At 42.1% G+C, this 21,807-nt stretch overlaps 1 protein-coding gene across 6 annotated transcripts in view; it reads left to right on the plus strand.

Moving 5' to 3' along the window:
• The window catches only part of LOC149228817 (zinc knuckle (CCHC-type) family protein), a 271,885-nt gene that overhangs the window by 246,150 nt on the left and 3,928 nt on the right, over positions 1-21,807 (plus strand). The window lies entirely within an intron of this gene.

The raw sequence follows: 21,807 nt of genomic DNA on the forward strand, positions 1-21,807 counted from the left end.
GCATCTTTCTAGTCAGCAAAAGGAAGAACGACTTCATCAAAGACCAGTGAGAGGCTTAACATCCAGCAAACTGTGCAGAGGCTGACGCAGAGGGTTAGAGGGCCGAGTTTCTGAAGGTAAGTTGTGCTAGGAGTTTGCTTGTGGGGTGAGGAAAATTCCTCACTAGATTTTTGCTAGAATTTTTCTCTATAGGATTGCCAGATTTCAGCGTCCAATTTTACTCAGAATTTCTCACTGCTGCATAATAATAAAACCCTTAGTTGCTTCACCAGTTTTCCCAAGTTGGGTTTTTCCGGGGACTTCTATCCAAAAATAATTGTGTTACTTTTATGTGTGTGTGCTAGCATTTCTCAGCTTCCGACGTTTTATTTTTTCGTAGAATTTTATTTGTGAAGGTTGCAATGTATTTATTTCAATATTTGTCGTAGCAGATAAATTGTTAATTAATGAACAATTAGGAGAAATAATATCAGTTGCTGCAATAGGATTCCCATGTAGGAATTTTCACATGGTATCAGAGCGTAAGTGATCAGTTGGGAAGCTCAGAAGAGGAGGATAGAATTTCGCTGCTCAGAGGGAGCAACATGCCAAAATTCTTGAGGCAGCGTAATGCTCAGACAGGCAGGCCGAATTGCTGGGCCAACAGTTCGATTTTCAGTTGCAGGGGTGCAGAAAATTCAATGTGCTTAGGAGAGTGATTCCAATAGTCAGAGGGAGCAGCTGTAGCTCAATTTTTCACTTAGTAGATTCCTTGGATGGATGCAGAACATTTTGCAGCAGCAAAACCAACGTTGAGGTGGAAGAGAGAAGAGCACACAAAGGGAAAAGTTTCCTTAGGGAACTTCTAGTCTCAAGAAGTTTGATTTTCCTTGCAGATCTGTTACACAGTATTTTGTCACATGTCTTGTTCACTTCCTGTTCCATATCTTGAAGTGCCAAAACATTGACAACTATGCAACATATCCATCATGATATACATACCAAAACCTCCTTGAAGAATCAAAGGAAAACTACCCTGAATCCATTCTGAAGAAGGTTAACTAAAAACCTAAATTTTAGCATCAACGCATTTTGCTCCACTTCCTGCCCATGTTGATGGCAGGTTGCATAGTTCTACCCTATCGATGCCAGCGCGGGTTTTGATATGAATACCCACGCTAGACCTCTTATGGCAGGTTTTTCGAAACTTGAGGAGAAGCTTCGTGCACTAGAACCTTCGAGAACAACGAGCTGGATATTGGTTGTTGTTGATATGGTCAAGCTCTCCCATTTGGACCTCTTGATCTTATCATCATGGGCTTTCCCCTTGAGATGTGGACCTTCCTCCCTCTTTTGTGGATCCCTAACTCCCTCTCCCTTCCTATAAATTCACTCCTTTCCATCCCCAAATGGTTGGTCATTGATTGCTGCATCCCTATGCTGAGATTATGCTTACATGCTACCCATTCTAGCTTGGAGAAGGAGTGTTTGAAGAGTCTTTGCTTGGACTTGGACATCCACCAAAAGGAGGTCTCCAACATCAAGGCATAGGTTATATGCTTCCCTTTTTAGCTCATTAATATATACATCTAATGTTCACTTTCCATAATTGTGTAAATGTTTATGCTTTTAGCTTAATACTCCTTGATCTATTAAGTAGTTTATGTTTGATGTATGCCATATATGCTCTTGTATTTTGCATAGCTCTTTGATCTTCCTTGCAGGTACTTGGATGTGAAGAACAAGTAAGGAGTGAGGCTTGGAGCGAAAGAATCAAAGTCATCTCCAAAGGATTGAGCGATTAGCATCAGAGCGAGGTAGGTTTCTCCTTCTCTCTACTTTTGTCAAATATAAACTAGGGAAGTTTATGTTAATTTGTTTGGTTTGTTGCTAGACCCACTCATTGGGCTAGAGGGATCACTTCTGTCCGCAGAGGGGGTTTAGCTTCACAACAAAATGGCGACTCCATTGGGGATTGAACCCAGAATCTCTGGTTTCACAGACCATCCATTAAGTGGATCGTTATCCTTCGGGAGTTTGATTTGGAATTTTCTATTGCCAAATCAAAGAAATCACTGGTTTTCGTTGAGTTAATTTGTGACCTTCCCTCACATTCATCAATGATTTGGTCTATAAAACGAGTTGGATAATTATCTTTCGGACACGCCCGATTGATATCACAGTAATCAACACAAACACGAATAGTCCCTTGTTTTTTTGTCACAGGGACGATATTTGAAACCCAATCTGTCAATGGAATGGCGTAATGAAACCAGCCTTTAGAATTTTTTCAACCTCTACCTTTTGTAGCGGCTGCCTTTCCAGGGTGCACAGGGTGAAGTCGCTGACAAACAAGCTTCACATTTGGATAAGTAGGAATTTCGTGCACAACTATACTCAAATCTATGCCAAACATTTCTTCATATGACCAAGGAAATACATCACGAAATTCCTTAAATAGGACTGTAAATCTTGATCTCATCTGGAGAACAAGAAACCTCGACATTGATGTTGTCAACAATTCCTGGTTTTATAGAAATGTCGATGGGCATCATAGCAGTAATGTTCCCCATGTTTCCCTCAGACAAAACTTTGTGCACCAAAATAGGTGTTTGAAGTGGATGGGTTAGTGTACCGGAAGCAAAGGTATCTAAACACGATGAAATCTCTCCGAGACTCGGGAGAAACGAGGAATGATGATGGGCATCATTCCAGGGAATTCCCTCAAGAGATATAACCTCGGTGATACTCTCGTTAGTGGGAAATGTCTCCTTCAAGGGATCCGGAGAATCCCAAGAACCAAGCCAAGGGGATGGTGAATACATGTCTAGATGCATACTAAGAGCGGCATGACTTTTAGAAGTGACCGTCGAAGCCAAAGCAATAGCTTGATAGGCTTGTTCTACTGGGCTGAGCGGCATGACATTGCCAAAAGAATCAACCTGATTGGGGTGAACAATCCAAGGATCGAGAGAAGTGGAGATCATGTTGACGGAAGTGACATTTGGAGGTGGGAGGGAAAGAGTTCCCATAAGGGCAGTCTTTGAAAAGACCTACCCCAACACTTTCATAAGGGATGTCAATATTTCGCACATATGGCACATTGCCCTTTGCAGAGCCAGAAGAGAAAAAGGCTAACTGATCAATGGTGACTATTTTCCCCTCGTGAGGAAAACAGAGCACACGGAACAAAGAAGAAACTACGCAAAACATGGCATGATTCCAACTTCGACCAAGTAGAAGGTTATAATTCAAATTTGCATCAACGACTTCTACTTCTAAGTTAATATTTTTCCCTTCCAACATTATGGGCAAGTTCGTGAGAATACCGTAAGGACGAGATCCTCTGCCATCAAAGGCTTCTAAGGTGTTAGGAGACTGGTTGAGAGGCAGAGAGCCAATAGATTTCCAGCATGAGACAGACATGATGCAGGTGGAAGCACCCTCATCAATCATAGTCCAATGAATTGTCTTCCCTTTTATAATGACCTGGATTAAAAAGGCAAGTTGATGTGGAAGACATGGAACATGATTTTCCAGGTCAAAAGAAATCAAACTCGAATTAGTAGGGTCAGTTCCTCCTATAGCGGATAGTAATTCTTTCCGCTGCGATGGACAACTTTGGAGAACTTCCAACGCAGACATCGCCGAAGGTACTTGAGCTAAGTCTTGGACAATATTGTAATGCTGGGCAGCTCGCGCATGTTGATTTTGGGTAGCATTGAATGTGCTCTAGCTCCAAAATTTTGTGGAGGGGCTAGAACACATGAGATCTCCAGAACCTAGAAATCGTTTGGAGAAATTCCACCCGGATGAGGAGTTACTAACATAATTAATATTTTTAATGGGTTCCTAAGTCTAAACTTAGGAAAATAAAAAATATTAATTTGTATTAATAAAAATATGGGTGAGAAGGTTCTAAGTGACGAGGATCAAGCCTGTTTTAATCTTAACTGTTGATTAGAGATTAGATCACGACTATTAATTCATCAAACGAAAAAGTATAAGAGGAGGCGTGAGGGTCAGTTGGAGATACACCAAGAGACCAAAGAGTTTGATTTTTCTAGCATGCAGTCTTATTCACCTCAGATAGTTTCGGCCCACAGGATGGAGGCAAATCTTCAACATGGGGACATTGCATGGGCAGTCGAGTTGAGGATCTTAGAGGTTGGGGGACATGCACAACCACCACCAGCAGACATATAGGCTTTACTGGACAGATATGCAGTAGCGTTCGGAGACATTCCACCAAGGCAGTCACCAGATAGAGGGTTTGAGCACACCATTGAGCTAGAGCCGCATATATAGGAAGTCATCACTACTCCTTACAGGTACCCCAAAGCCTATAAGGACGAGATAAAGAAGGCCATTCAAGAGCTGCTTGCATTGGGGCACATCAGGCCTAGTTCCAGTCCTTTCGCTTCTTCTGTAGTGCTAGTGAAGAAGAAGGATTGGACCCTCAAGATGTGTATCGACTACCGAGCCCTCAACCGGAAGACCCTTAAGAAACACTACCCCATTCCCCACATTGATGTGCTGATGGATGAGCTTAGAGGATCCAAATACTTCTCTAAGATTGATCTGCGTTCAGGGTACCACCAGATCAGAGTTCGGGATCAGGACATCCCAAAGACAACATTCTGGTGCCACTATAGGCACTTTGAGTTTCTGGTCATGCCATTTGGACTGACCAACACTCCCACCACATTTCAATCTTGCATGAACTATATCTTTCGGGGACAGCTGAGGAGGTTCGTGCTAGTGTTCTTTGATGACATCCTGATCTATGGCCGGACGTGGGAGGAGCAACAGTTTTATGCCAAGCTCTCCAAGTGTGAGTTTCGATCGACGGAGATGCTTTATCACGGGCATATCATTGGAGCAGACGGGGTGAAGGTTCACGAGGAGAAGATTCAGGCCATTCGGGATTGGCCAGTACCCGGAGATGTGACTACGCTGAGAGGCTTCCTGGGTATTTGCACTTACTATAGGTAGTTTGTCAAAGGGTTCTCACAGCTGGCAGCACCCTTGACCACTTGACCAAAAAAGCGGCCTTCGCATGGACTGATGGAGCACAGGCCGCCTTCAATCGCATCAAGGATGTGATGAGCAGTTGCCTTGTTTTGGAACTCCCTGACTTTTCCCAACCATTCACAGTGGAGTGTGATGCATCAGGGGTAGGAGTTGGAGTCGTATTGTCACAGGAGGGGCATCCCATAGCTTTCAAGAGTCAGAAGCTCTTATTGCATGAGCTGTCATATTCCATATATGACAAGGAGATGATGGCCATTATGCATACATTGGCCAAGTTCTGCCAGTACTTGGTGGGCAACCAATTCCGAGTGAAGACTTATCACAACAGTCTTCGACATTTCATGGGATAGCAGGGCCTTAATGACAGGAAATAGAGATGGGTCAGTAAGGTGCAGGTCTACAATTTTGACATTGAGTATGTGTGGGGCAAGCACAATGTGTTGCCCGATGCTCTATCCAGGAGACCATCTTGGTTATCTCTCATGAGCATCTACCAGGATCGGAAGGCTCGGCTATTGGTAGAGTACTCCAAGGACAGGAGGGCCTGCAAGGTGCTAGAGGGCACACATGCAAATGAGCGTTACCATGTGATGGATGAGGTCATCTATTACAAGGGGCTTATTTACTTGGTTCCCAACTCACAATTGAGGGAGAGGGTATTCCAGGCAGCTCACGATTCACCATTGTCCGGAAACCAGGGGTTTTGGAAGACTTACATGGCTGTTTGGGAGAGATTCACGTGGAAAGGCCTCAAGGAGGATGTGCTGCAGCACGTAAGGGAGTGTGAGGCCTGCCAGCGGAACAAGGGGGAGCTAACTCACCCTGCAGGGCTACTACAGCCACTTCCCATTCCGGAGGGGAAATGGGAAAGTATTTCGATGGATTTCATCACTGGGCTCCCCACGGTACAGGGGAAGGATTGCATATATGTAGTGGTCGACAGGTTGACCAAATTTGCCCACTTCTTCGCCATCCCCACTAGATACATGACTGCATAGGTTGTCGAGTTGTTCTTCTGGGAGGTTTTCAGGTTACATGGGCTCCCCAAGAACATTGTGAGCAACAAAGACAACAAATTTATGGGTGGCTTTTGGTAGGAGCTCTTCAGGTTGGTTGGGACGGAGCTCACTCCTAGCACCAGTTATCACCCTCAGATGGACAACCAGACGGAGAGGGTCAACCAGTGGTTGGAGGGGTACTTGAGGAATTATGTGACAGGTCAGCAAAGGACGTGGATTCGGTGGTTGCACTTGGGCAAGTTCTGCTACAACACCACCTACCACATGTCTATCGGTATGACTCCTTTTCGTGCCCCAAAGGCCAAAGACTGGCTCCAAGAGAGCCAAGATATCCTCAAAACTCTCAAGGATAATTTAGCGACAACCCAAAATCAACAAAAACTGTATGCAGATCGACACATGATAGAGAAGCACTTTGAGGAGGGGGACTTAGTATATCTCCAATTATAGCCTTACAGACAGTGTACGCTAAAACAAAAGGGGGATGAGAAGCTACATCCACACTTCTATGGGCCCTACCAGGTGACTAGGCGGGTTGGGGAGGTGGCTTATGAGCTAGAGCTGCCTCTGGGGAGTAGAATCCATAACGTATTTCATGTCTCATGCCTGAAGAAGGTGTTGGGACAACAGGTGACCGCAACAGCTGATCTACCCCTGTTGGATGATGAGGGCCATTTGGTGTTGGAACCAGAGGCCATTCTGGAGAGTAGGGAGAGGAGATTGAGGAGCAGGACCATCAGGGAGTTCTTGGTACGCTGGAAGAACTTGCCGGATGAGGATGCCACCTAGGAGGGTGAGCACATACTAGAGCACCCGGCTTTGAGGTTGCTTGAGGGCAAGCAACATTTGGGAGGGGAGGACTGTCATGTCCCTTCTCAAATGTATTAGTCACAGGGTGCAGCTACACAATTTTGGCATCATTTTTGGCTTAGGAGGACCCCACACGCAAAACTTAGGAACTATAGGCAATTCGACTTTATTTCTGGCAGCTAGTGGAATGTGGGGGCCACCCACATGAATAATTCGAACTTGGCCATTGCATGAGTTGGAGGGAATCGAATTAGTGGAAGGAGGGGCCCACATGAGGCTAAGGGGGCCCAAGGTGATAAAAGAGGAAGGAGCTCTCATTTTGCAGCATCTTGAACATTTGCAAACAAACACCCTTTTGTACGCTCTGCTGCTTAGTGAGTCTACTGGTTGTTTAGCCACGAATCTCTCAAGCGGGAGATTTAACCTCTTCTTCGGGGGACCATCCGTGCCTGCCCAAGGGAGGCCGTTCCACAGGAGTTTCAGTTAGTCCGATACAGTCACACACTTCAACCATCAGCACAGAGAGGAAACTGTGTATTCCTGGGCAGCCAGAAAACACGCAGGAGGAGTTGGAAATCAGCAAGTGGGGTTCACAACTTGCTGGGAGAGTCGGGAATAGATCAACAAGGGGATTCACAACTTGCTGGGAGAGCTGGGAGTTGAGGAGGCAGCATAGAAAAGGCATTTTCGCTAGAGTAGCAGCCAGCTAGACCAGTGCAACAGTCAGTCGAAGTTTTGGACAGAGGTATTGCGCAGAGGCCTCTGGCAGCAAACTCGTGGTGCTTGGGAGAGCAGTCATCTGGGCCAAGGGTCATCCGGGGAGCAAGGAGTTAGTCAATACAGGTGAACCCAATGTTCTAGGGGTGTTTTCAGAGGGATTTGAAAGCTATTTCGTGCAAGTTGAATTTGGCAGTAGCAACAGGCGAGAGGCTCCAAGGAGGCTGAAAATCCAAAGTCAAAACCAGAGAAATTCCCTTCTGGGTTTTTCTAGGTTTTGTCCAAGGAGTCTAAGGCTGAAAGGATATAATTTTCTGGGTGGTTTTTGGACACATTCCAACAGGTCGAAGTTCAATAAGGCAATAGTTTTACTGGGACAATGCAGTGCAGAGTGGTGCAGCAACTAGGCAGCCTTTAGCTCAGCTATTCCATCACCTGGGTTTGGTCCAACTTGTCCTCAACGATTCCGGATTTATAGTGTTTTATGGATGTATAATGCATGTTTTTAATTTTATGCTGCTGCATTGTTTATTTGTTTAAAATATCATTCATATTCCTACTTAGGAACATTACACAGAAACCATTTGGTGAAATTCCACTCGGATTGTATTTGATTAAAATAATTAATATTTTTAATGGGGTTCCTAAGTCTAAACTTAGGAAAATTAAAGTATTAATGGGTATTAATCAAAATATGGGTGAGAATGTTCTAGAAAGCGGATCAAGTCAAGTTTTAATCTTAGCCATTGATTAGAGACTTAATCTCGGTCGTTGAAGTCTCAATGAGAAAAGTATAATAAGGAGGCTTGGGGTTCATTTAAAAAGACACACGGAGAGAACGAATTGATCTAGAGTTCGATTTTTGGGGCTAGGAAGCTGAGAAATTCGAACTGAGTGATCATTCTGCAACAGAGGGGTAGGGATAGTTCGGGAATACTGGGCAAAGAGGCGAGGAGCTACTAGTGGAGGTAGCGCAACACCTAGAGGGAATGATGCTTGACCAGTCTGGGCCCACGCAGGCTTGATGCTGAACCAGGGAGAGCCAATGCACACGAGAAGTTGCCCTCACGCAGAAATCCGAAACTGCCAGAATAACCAGGAGATTGACACAGAAGCTCCAGGAGGCAAAATAGACAGCGCAAGGTTGACACAGAGCCTACAAGGCTGACGTAGGGCCAACGTAGAGATAGCTGGGGTTAGCCAGTTCTGCTGCCGGATCAACTGAAAACTGTTGGGTGAAGTGAGGTAATCTCAGTCAATTTTCCGCCATTATATTTTTCTTTGTCACTAGATTGTCGGGAGGGCATCCATCATTGTATTCAGAACTACTGCTTAATAATATAAAACCCTCAGAGCTGCTGCACTGGTTTTCCTGCATTGGGTTTTTGCGGGGACTATTTTGTCCAAAAATAACAGTGTCCAATGTATTTTGTTCTTTGTTGAGTTTCTTGTTTCATGTAATCAAATTAAATTGGTGTAGGTTGCAGAAGTAATTTACTCTAGTATTTTTTAGAAAATAACTTGATAATGTATATTAAAATCAAGTAGGAGAAGTAAATTCAGTTTTGCTACAGTAGGGGTTCCTTGAGTGTAGGAATTTTCACATGGTATCAGAGCACTGATTTTGAAACAGGAAGAGCAGATCCAGCACTGAGCAAAGAGGCCAATAGTTGCATTTAGCAGCAATTTGAATCCCCTTGAAGGGATTGCACAGTCCTTGCTGGGAAAACAGAGATTCTGAGGATATCTCTCTCTGAGAGAGTCGACAAAGAGGTACGATTTCCGGTTCGTGACCTTGCAGAGGCAGAGGGAGTGACGCAGAGCCTCAGTGCAGTGCTTGAAGGACGTAGTTTCTGCCGGGACAGAAATCCGTCGCAAAAGAGCAAAGACACATAGCAGGGGAATTTTCTCTTCAGAGGACTTTTCTCGCCAAAAGTTCGAATTTTTCATTTACCGGGCAGCAGATCAGTGCTGAGTAGTGACTAGAGGAGTCAATTCGACAGTTGGGTGAGATGGCATCACATGGGCTTAGAGATCAAGACAGGTTGGAAGGAGCTTCCAAATATGTCATATGGAAGACTAAAATATTAGCTGTTCTAGAGGAGTACGATCTCGAAGCTTACGTCAAGAGTGTCCTGGTTGTTCTCGCAGACAATGATCAGAAGAAGAAGTACAAAGCCAAGCGGGGGTTCGACTCCTAATCCTCTATGGGTTGGTGTGGACTGTGAACAACCATCAGAGTCCAAGAGACCACTTGGAATATGAATCCAAGGGTCACACCAATGTACTATATATATGTATCATTGTGAATAATAGAGGAAACTAAATGTTTATCATTCATATTCTGCCTTTGCCATGTATATGTTTAACATGGTATCAGAGCCGGCCAATTCTGGCCCTACTCAAATCTGCCACTAATTTGTGGTCTTTCTTGTGCATTTCAGTCCTACACTTCTAAGCTACATTCCAGCTGAATTTCCTACCCAAATATGAGCCACTGTTTTTAGTTATGTCATTTCTGCTCACTGCCCATAACGCTCCGTTAATTCGCTGTCTGTCGGTTCTTCCATTCAGATATGCAATCAGAGCCTAAATATTTTGTGTTGAACTGCTAGTGTTTTCTTCATTGTCAGCGTTATTGCCACTGCAACATTCGTTGTCTGACTGTCATAGTGCGTTACTCCATAACGCTCCTATCCAGAAAAATAGGGACCATTCCAATAGTTATCCATATTGGCGTGCCTAGGAAACCCTAACTGCAGTCTAATTGGATTAGGAGTTGCAGGCATTTTGCTATTCTTGACAGAAGTTTCAATTATGGATACCTTGCATCCACCACTCGAGTCATCGGCATGGCCATCAATGACATATGGTTTCCTCAGAACATCGTATCCCTCAAAATTATCTTTTATATCTGCTATTATCAATGCCAGCTCTCCCGGAATTTTGGAAAGGATTGAATTAGACTAGCGCTGCTGGAAAATTACTGTCCGGAGATATCTTGACATTCATGCCACTCTGTGTTTTTTGAAACAATCTTTCCATTGAAGACCGTGAGTAGATGTATTCAAACTTCATATATGCATTGGCTTATATATGATGGTGGGCTAGTTAATATCATCTTTATGTGTTGAAGGCAAAATTTTAAAGCATTGTTGCATGAGTTTGGAGCTTGCGCTATTGATTCCAGTGACTGTGTTACATTAGTTTGAAAGTAGTCTAATATATGTTTTGAAACCACTATATATATGCCTCCTCTGTGTTGTATTTGAAAAGTGTGAGTTTGCATCAGTTCGTGCGTTGGTGTAGTAGTGTTGAATAAAAAGGCTTTGTATTGGAAGAACTAGCGTCAACCATTGAGACAACGAATTAAAAGGCCTCGGTGCAGAGAGTACCGTAGAGCACCTGGCCGCAGTGGACTCGGCCAACCTGCAACTCAGTTAAAGAAATGGGTTTTAATCTTTCCACCAGAACCGAAGAAGCTCCTTTGCTGCTGCCAATGGGGTTTGTGAAGGACAAGCGTGCTTGAAACATGCCTTCCGGTACATTCCCGACTTGTTGACGAGCTAACTCATGGAATTGGAGAAGGGCTTGCTTGTCGAACTTCTCTGAGGCGTCTACCTCTGAATTAGGTGAAAGCAAGGCCATTAAATAATGCAGGTTTTCGATTGTTCTGCTCCTCCTCTTCTCGCTGGGAATATTGCTCTACAGCTAACAAAACTTAGGTGCTTTCTGTACATCCACTTGCTTCACTCTACACACATTCTCCAGAAATCGTTGTGAGCTCTCATTGTTTATGTCCTTGTGGGCCTTTTTTATTATTTTGAAACTTGTTTAGCTTACATTCTCGTCCACAAGCGTCAGTCACTTCCTTGAAATCATGATGCTACTTTTGTATTGTCAAGGGAAAACTGTGCTACCATCATTGTGTCATTGAGGAATTTATTACTAAAATCTTGTTGTAGTAGAATAGTCGATTGCATATAATTGAGGTCGAGGAAGAATACCTCGCTCAACTACAACATACTAAAATTTAAGTTATCTCAAAGAGTATTGGTGGTTGCATAAAGGATTACTAAAATTTCCTGGCTAAGTGATTGATAGCAGAGCAAGTCTAGCTAAAAAAAAATGCCTCTGTGATTCTAAGATTTCAAAGCGTTACTCCTTATGTAATCCTTTTTTATGCTTGGAAAATGTGGCATAAGGTGGCATAAGAAATACAGTGATTTGATAGTTAAGTATTGTTGCTTATAGTATTCATTGACATAGCAGTGTTAGTGTGAATGCTTGAACGTGTGAAGTTGGGGCTAGAGACATCACCTCATCGCTGCAGATTTTAACAGTTTAGAGACCTTTATCCAAGCCACTCTATTAATTTCCATTTTTTCTCTAGCTTACAAAAAACGCAGAGTTGCTTTAGTACTCTTTTGTTGTAAGTGAAAATGGCTCTACTGTTGAAGAATCTAGGGCTGTCATATTAAGGTGATTCTTCTTTAACATGATAACAATTTGTGAGGCATTTACACAATTTATATTAGCTTAATGTTTCATTCATTATGAGTATGTGTGTTTCCTTCATCAAACTGCTATCAAAAACAAAAGAGACAAGAACACAAATGTTTGGCTTTCTGCCAGGGCCAAAACCTCTCCCTCTTGGAGAGAAAAACCCATGCATAAATTCTTCTTATAGAGATTCCCTTGATGAATACCAAGACCATGACCCTTGACACATTCTGCCTCTCTAAGACCAAGACATCAATCCTCTTGCTTGAACACTGCTGAGATCATCATCTTGCTGCACCTCTGAGGTCATCACTATTGCACCTCCAAGAACTTCACTGCTGCAAGGTTGTTGAGAGCATCATGCACCATGACTGCACCTTGAGGCTGATATGATCTTCTGCACCTTCCTTGAGATCTTGACTGCACTTTACTGCACTGTAAGATCATGATCCTTGTCTCTTACCTTTGTTGAGACTGACCCTCTTTACTGTGGTGATCGCTGTTTCTTTTATTATTGCATATTTGGGACTGCATCTGAGATATATGTTCACATTGAGATCACTAGAGGGCGGGTCTAAGTACTGTGATATCATTGTGACTATATATTGCCTTTCACAAGTATATCGAGCACCACTGTCCTTAAAGAGATTTATTTCATCATCATGATAACATCAAGACCAAGAGCATTACATTTTGCTTGTTGCAATACACACAGATCCATATACTAGGACAGAGATGCCAAGAATGTAACCCTTGTCACTTCATGTAATCCTGAGCATTGTTTTCATTATGCCAAGGCTGCAATAGAGACATCACTTGGATCATCTTCATCATTAGACTGCCGAGTGAGAGATCTAAGTACTGTGATATCATTGCGACTATATATTGCCTTTCACAAGTATATCGAGCACCACTGTCCTTACAGAGATTTATTTCATCATCATGATAACATCAAGACCAAGAGCATTACATTTTGCTTTTTGCAATACAGACAGATCCATATACTAGGACAGAGATGCCAAGAATGTAACCCTTGTCACTTCGTGTAATCCTGAGCACTGTTTTCATTATGCCAAGGCTGCAATAGACACATCACTTGGATCATCTTCATCATTAGACTGCCAAGTGAGAGATCTATCATTGGTGTCCAATGTGCCTAGACTGCTACAGGAGAACCATCGAGATCTGATGTTAAGACTGCTCCTGGCCATGCGAGGTTAGTTTACCACTGTAATGCCGAGATTCCATTCATAGAAATGCTGAGAATGTCCAAACCTCACATCACTTATGCGTCTATTACCTGAGATCATTCTGCTCCATTTATCCGAGGTCTTGATTGCACCTAAACCCCAAACAAGTTGCAGCCAAACCCTACCCGTGGCTCTGCTCCTCCATACGAAATCTCAGAGGCATCCAAATTTTTGTTGTGTCTTTTAGCGCTGACCCTTCATGGGTATTTATAGTGGTGAGCGTTTATATGAGCCGACATGAACTTCTGAACCGACGTGACCTTTTCTTCAAGCCGACATGATATATATTTATTTATTTAATTCATTTTCTAGCCGACTTGAAGATCCCTTGTTGTTTTGCTTGCAGACTTCGGTAGGCTAGATTTTGTGGCATTGATCTTGGTCTTGGAGGGCTGTTACACAACTTTGAAGACTTGTACATATTTACATGAACTCATGAAGAGTTTCTATACATATTTACATATTTAAATAAATCCTAAAGACATCAAGAAGAAGTCTTTTACCTAGAGACACTTCTTGCTCATGAAACCCATGGAGCAAGATTACAAAAATAATTTATTTCCTTTTATTACATCTAATATAAAGATCATGTCTTTATGAAAACTGAACCTAGTTACACTTTCTTCAACATCTAATTGGTGAAGTATTAGAGTTCTTGAAAACTCTGATGCAATCCATTGTTGATGACACAATCCAAATCAGCAAAGCCTCTCTTTCAGACATTCAAACATGTCTACAAAATGCACATGAAAATATAGAGTTTCTACAACTTGAATCACAGTTCCAACAAGACGTGCTTCAACAAAAAAGTTGTCATTCTAAACTGTTTTCTGTTCAAAACAATCTTTTGTTCAAGATTGAGACAGACTCCCATTAGCAACAAGAATATGAATTTGAGGTTGATTTAGTGCCTAGTTCCAAAGCATATTTGCGTGCAGATGTAGAAGTTCAGTTTGCACTTCCCAAGCCCATCATTAGACCTCGGGAAGAACTCATCAACAATAAGCACAAAACAGGTCTTGGATATTATAAAGAGGTTTCCTTTCATATTCCAGATTACTCAGAGCCCATCCAGTTTCAGAATGTTGGATTTCTTCATGATAGTTCACCTCCAACTGTTTCATATTATGTTCCTCTTCCACGACAACAACAACCAAATGTTAAATGCCAACATTGTGACCGAGTTGGCCATATGAAAGATCACTATTTTGATCTTCATTCGTGCAAGCATTGTGGTAGCATACTCATTCTTCACACAAATGCTTAAAAAACACGCCTCTTGCAAGAACAAAGATTCATTTTGAGACTTGGATGGATCGCTTCTTGGCAATGGGCTTCAACAGCCAAGAAGATATTTCTCTCATACAACAGGGTTTGTTCTCGAATATTGAAAAGTCTTGCAGTTGAGACCTCTTCATCTTCTCACCTTATAGCTGACAAGGGGGGAAGTGGTCATCTTCAAGTTTCAAAGCCACATCAAGCGAGCTTGAGCCACAACCTGCCATACCAGATTCAGAGTTGTAGCCAGAGACAAAGTTGCCACTGAGCATGCCTTCGGTTGGTGGTCAACCTTAAACCATCTATGCGGGGTTGTGACCTCCCTTCAAAGAATTGGGGACACTTCCTCTAGCAGAAGACTTCAACTTCTTGCCAATTTTGGAAGAGTTCCAGGAATTGCATTAAGCATTCCAGAGTTGGTGGTCATCCTTAAACCACCGTAGGTTGTAGACCTCCCTGTTTTAGGTTGAAGGTCTCCCTCTCCAAATCATTAGGGACACTTCCTCTAGCAGAAGACTTCATCTTCTTGCCAGCTTTGGAAGAGTTTCGGGAACTACACTAAGCGTTCCAGTGTTGGTGGTCATCCTTAAACCACCCCCTTATACCAACATTTCAGAGAGCACAATCAACCTAGTGCTGCCATGCATGTTTTTGCACATTTTGTATTACAACACTCCTCTTTGGACTCATACATAACCCTTCGGATTAAGGGGAGGAATGTTGGACACCTAATCCTCTATGGGTTGGTGTGGAATGTGAACATCCATTAGAGTCCAAGAGACCACTTGGAATATGAATCCAAGGGTCACACCATTGTACTATATATATGTATCATTGTGAATAATAGAGGCAACTCAATTTTTATCATTCATATTTTGCCTTCGCCATGTATGTGTCTAACAGTAGGGAAAGGCGAAGAGGTTCATACTCAATGGAGTTCGAGATCATGTGGTCTCACACTTGCAGGGCAAAGATACAACCCGAGAAATGTGGGAAGCTTTGTCTTCACTGTATGAAGGTTCTTTCGAACAACGGAAGATGTACTTAGAACAAAAGTTGCAGTGGACATTGATGCAGAAGGGAGAAGGGGTTAACTCCTATCTTCAACGTCTTCAAGACACCAGAGACCAGCTTGCTGCAGTGGGGTCTACTCAGTCTACTGCGATGGTAAGGACGACCCTGAATGGAGTCTCGGATGAATGGAAAGTCTTCGTCCAAAGTATATTGGGCAGGGAAAGACTACCTTCATGGGAGGAGATGTGGGCAACTCTTCAACAGTAAGAATTAAGGAGGGATCTGGTTAAGGTTAATTTCAATGGCAACAGTGGGAGTGGCACGAAGACCAAGGAGGAGGAGGAGAACGCATCTCTAGCATCAAAGGGATAGCATAAACAGAAGCGGAAGAAGGACATTTCGAAGGTGAAATGTTTTAGATGTGACAAGGTGGGCCACTTTGCATCCTAGTGTCCTTTGGAGCAAAAGGATAAGGATGACAAACATGATCCTAAGGCTGCTCCAACAAAAATTGACAAAGATGAGTTTGCCATGAGTGCCCTCGCATCTCCAGGAGGGAAATGGGGCAATATAGAACTGTAGTCGGGAGGACTACATGTGGGCAGGATCCTTGAGGATTCCACCTCTTGGATCAATTCCTTGCTATGGGAGCCCGAGATTCAACAGTCTCGAGATGGACTTAGTGTTAGATGATGCAGTGGGTTGGTTGGAGAGACAGATGCAGTAGCCTGAGACCAGAGATTGATCAACGCAGAGCAAGGTTGGCAGCAGTGCAGAAGATTCAGAGGGTCAGAGACTAGTAGCAGTCAAATTCCAACATTCACATGGTATTATGTTGAACACAGTTAGTTCAGAAATTTTGGATGCTTTTCCGTTGCGAAGCAGCAACAATTGGAAAATGACGCAGTGTAGAGTTAGCAGTGGTAGTGTCAGCAGCAGATGCAGAGGGAGTTGTAGTACAAATGCAGCAGTGGCAGTGACAGTGTCATGGGCAGCAGTACAGTAGCCGCAATAGCACAGTGTTGGTGGCAGAAACAGTGTGGAAAGGAGATGCTTCAGAAACAGAGCAACATGCAGTGGACATTGTTGCTAGAGCACATTCCTCGCTAAGAAGGAGTGTTAGTTTTTGGTAGTGTCGGATGTGCTCTAGCCATGAAAATTGGTGGAGAGGCTAAGGCACATGAGTTCTAGAGAACCCAAAAACCGATTGGTGAAATTCCACCCAGATTGTATTTTATTAAAATAATTAATATTTTTAATGGGGTTCCTAAGTCTAAACCTAGGAAAATTAAAGTATTAATGGGTATTAATCAAATATGGGTGAGAATGTTCTAGAAAGTGAATCAAGTCAAGTTTTAATCTTAGCCGTTGGTTAGAGACTTAATCTCGGCCGTTGAAGTCTCAACGAGAAAAATATAAGGAGACTTGGGGTTCATTTAAAAAGACACACAGAGAGAATGAATTGATATGGAGTTCGACTTCTGGGGCTAGGAAGCTGAGAACTTCGAACTGAGTGATCATTCAGCAGTAGAGGGGTAGGGATAGTTCGAGAATACTAGGCAGAGAGGCGGAGATCCACTAGTGGAGGCAACACAACACCTAGAGGGACTGACGCTGGGCTAGTCTAGGCCCACGCAGGCTTGATGCTGAACCAGGGAGAGCCAGCGCAGAGGAGAAGCTGCCCTCTCGCAGAAATCCGGAACTGTCGGGAAGCTGGCATAATAGCCGAGAGAGGTTGACACAGAAGTTCTAGGAGGCAGAAGAGACAACACAGGGTTGACGCAGAGCCTGTAAGGTTGACGCAGGGCCTACGCAGCGCCAACACAGAGATAGCAGGGGTTAGCCAGTTCTGCTGCCGAAAACTGCCGGGTGAACTGAGGTAATCTCACTCAATTTTCCACCATTATATTTTTCTCTATCACTAGATTGTCGGGAGGGCATCCATCATTGTATTCAGAACTGCTGCTTAATAATATAAAACCCTCAGAGCTGCTGCACCGGTTTTCCTGCATTGGGTTTTTCCGGGGACTATTTTGTCCAAAAATAACAGTGTCCTATGTATCTTGTTCTTTGCTCAGTTTCTTGTTTCATGTAATCAAATTAAATTGGTTTAGGCTGTAGAAGTAATTTACTTCAGTGTTTTTCATAAAATGACTTGATAATGTATATTAAAATCAAGTAGTTTCTGTAAATCCAGTTTTGCTATAGTAAGGGTTCCTTGAGCGTAGGAATTTTCACACTGCAGACAACTGGTCTAGGATATCTTGAAGCCTAGTAAGGAAGCGGTCTATACACTCCCCTTTTTGCATCCTTGTGCATCTCAGCTTCTCCTCAAGATACATCTTCCATTGCTTGGAAGATCCCTAGTATAGCGTAGCAAGTGCTTCCCACATCTGTCGGGCAGTATCCTTGCCAGCTTTGTGAGACACCACGTGATATCGAACCCATCGAGAATCAACCTCTTTACCTTCACCATCTCCTTCTTGTAGGCCTTAAGAAGATTTTCATCTGCGGGTACAACTACCATGCCATTGATATAAGATTTGAGATTGTACTCATCTAGAAGTCAAGAAATTCTTGCCTTCCAGATCACGTAATTGGAGGCTTCGTCTAATTGATCTTGATCTCTCAGCCCTGATGATGCCATCTCTGCAAAAATGTTGAATTCCTCCTCTTCTCCTTTGCGCAGTTGTTGACTAGATTTTCACACTCCCTGCTGGAGTGGGAAAATTTGCTCACAACTACTGCTGCTCTGCTAGGAAAATTTGAACTTCTGGGCTAGAAGTCCTCTGAGAAAAGACTTCCTTCAGTGTGTTCTCTTCCTTCCTTCTGACGCTCTTTTGCACTAGAAAAATACTGCAATATAAGTCCATCTTAGCTAAAGATCTGCTTTGCATGGGAAAAAATACTGCGTCTCCCTCTGCCTCTAGTAACCTATGATCTGGAAAATCTTATTCTCTGCAACTCCCTCAGAGAAATAGATCTTCTTCAGAAACTGACTTTCTTGGCCCAAGGACTCTGCTGCCTCTCGGGGGTTTCGAACTGCTGCCTACGCAAAAATTCGAGCCTCCTTCTCCTCTGCTGCTACTGAGCTCTTTGACTTCTATCTGTGCTTCGAAACCATGTGAAAATTCAGAAACCATAAATCCTTATGCAACAACTGATTAAGTTTCTTCTATTTGTTAAATAACTTGAACAAATTATTTACTGCATGCTACAGTAAATATCGAAACGAATACACTGCAGCCTTCACAAATACAATATAGTGGAAGAAAAATAATGCTGAAGAATAGAATCACACACACAAATAACACTGTTATTTTTGGACCAATGTCCCTAGAAAAACCCAACTTGGGAAAACCGGTGCAGCAACTGAGGGTTTTATTATTATGTAGTAGTAAATCTGAGTACAAATCTATGGAAGCTCAAATCTAGCTTTCTATACAGAGAAATAATTGACAGGAGATCTTGTGAGAAAAATCTCACTCCCACTAGTGATCTGGCACTAACCTTGGCTCAAGATGAGTTGCCCCTTGCTGCCTCTGCGTCAGCCTATGCAGATTTGTGTCCCACAACTCGGACCGGCGTCTCTCTCGCTAACTGATCAGTTGCTATATGGAAAATCGATCCTCCTGGCCTTTGGGCTCCCACTTCGGCTTCTAACACTGAATTTCGACTTCTCCTCAACAAAATATGGATCTCCCTTTGAAGCTCTACGCTGCCTCTCTGTGGCACTCACTGCCTCTCTTCTATGCACTCACCGGACTAGAGAAACTTCCTTCCGGTCTTACTATCCCTGTGCCTCTCTCACTGCTTTGACTTTACTGGATCACCTCCGGCAAGTTACAACTGCTACTGTGGAAATCAATTTTCTAGCAAAATCAAATTTTTGGTGGCCCCAAGTGTGTTCTCCAACCCCCATCGAATTTCTTCTTATAATCTCTCGTTGAGACATCAACGACCAAGATTGAAACATAATTGATGGCTAAGATTAACAAGAACTCGATCCATGTTTTCTTCTAGAAGATTCTCACCATGACTTAATTAATACCTTTTAATTTATCAATTTTCATAAGTTTAGACTTAGGCACTATTAAAAAAAGATTAATTATTTTAATTAAGTCGTCTCCAGGTGGAATTTTCAGAAACGATTTTTGGGTTTTGGAAAATACATGTATTCTAGCCTCTCCACCAAATTTCGTGGCTAGAACACATCTGATGGTACAAAATCAATGTAGAATAGATGTACTGTCTGTTCTATGTGAAAGAGTGCAAGGGTCTGGCATAACAGATATAGTTTGCTTTGGCTGTATCTTGATATGAGCCATTTTCAGTAAGAAAGGGAAATAAAATGCAGAAAATATTATTCATATCAATGTTAGTTGATGAGACACGGGTGTCAGATAATGTATCTGAAAAACCAATAACTTACATTCTAGTAGCAGATACCATTTCCCTTGGTTGTATCTTAATTCGAGTTAGAATTTTAATATGATATATTTTCAAGACGAGTGGATGTAGTAGGAAGAATAAAAATGCAGAGAATATCATTCATACCTAGACTAATTCAAAACTATTTGGTGACATTCTGGAAAATTAGTGGAAATGAAAAGAGATTATGATAATGTTGAGTGAGTTTCAGTTGCTGTGTATAGAATTTAGCATTAGATGGGCAGATGACATCACATGACTGCCTGTATGAAATGCAACACAATAATTGGCTATCAACTAATGAAAACCTACAGCTGTGAGTGGTACTGGTTGTCATTCATGACCTTCCCAATAAACCCATCAAAGGTTGTAGTGGATGAAGTGTTTATATCATGAACCTGTAGTACAGAATCTTGGATGAAAATGTAGTAGCATTTCTCCCTGAGGCAAGAGAAGGGTACTTCAAAGGAAGTGAGAAGGATTAGCGTACTATTGACTAAGAAATATGTAGTATGTGGCTCTCATGTTTCTCCAAGGAGGCTGATCAGTGCCTCTGATATGCTGTCTAGTAGTTTGGGATCTGCTATAATGTCTTTTAGACTTTCAAGGACTAACTGAATCTTAACTTACACCCGTGTTTAGCAATAACATTGGTGGATAGGAGTGTGGAATGCAAAGAAATCCAACTATATTTTAATTGTCACTTGATAGGTCCTACCACTGTTGGATTGATACTAAGAGGTAAGCACATAGCCACATATTGCCATCCTATTGGAGGAAAGTGGACAGTTTCTTCCTCATACCCTTATCTTGTAGGTGGTAGATGGAGCACTACCCTATATAACTATAGTTACCAAAGATTTGGCTAAAATATCAAGCATATATATATCTATATATATATATATATATATATATATATATATATATATTACTTTATAATTATATAATAATAATATGATTATTTATAACAATAGTATTTGCATCTCAGTCGATAATAAACTGGCAACTAAGAATAAGGACTAAAATGTTTCTCAGTATCCTACCTCCAATTAGTAAAGTTTGTAAATGTATTGGTCATTAGGAGTATGATGTTCTTCCTTAACCATGAGCTGTGAACAAACTTTAAGCCAGCTTGAAAGAAATTTTTGAGACCACTGTCATTGAAGCTAACTGGGGACAATATAACAATTTGATATGTATACAAATTCAATCTACAGGGCTTAAATTGATATGTAGAGGTTTACAAGATTATAATCAAAGTAATTGGGGTTCTCATATGATGGATTTCAATCTAAACAGCCTTACAAATTTTGTTCTCGAGTAGGTGGGAATAGGGTACATATATTTATTCTTCCCTCTGTCATTATCCATATTGGTGAGCAACTATGGTCTATTGCTTCTCCTCATGCTATAAATGCTGGTTGATAAATTACGTAGAACCTTTGAGATCCCAGAACCATTTCCCTGTGGAGTTGAATCATTAACGAAAACATCAAACCAGTATGTTTGGAAAGGTACCCATGTCAATAGACCTGTTTGGAGATGCAGTTATTCCCAAATCAAAGAGCATCAATTGTTTACCTTAGACTGATCAACATATTCTCAACAAAGTTATAAGAGGTGCTATTTTCTTTCTTTCATTGAGTCAGAGAAAACCTTTCTCAACCTCCTCCAGTGCCATCAATTTGTTGTTTTCAGTATAAATATGACATTCTATGGTGTACTTGTTACAGACAAATGAATTGCAAGCATTATCTATTATTTCTTATCCT

The sequence above is a fragment of the Pinus tabuliformis genome, chromosome J (assembly GCF_031772625.1).
Source record: "Pinus tabuliformis cultivar Carrire ecotype Pingquan chromosome J, CPIR1, whole genome shotgun sequence".
Lineage (NCBI taxonomy): Eukaryota > Viridiplantae > Streptophyta > Pinopsida > Pinales > Pinaceae > Pinus > Pinus tabuliformis.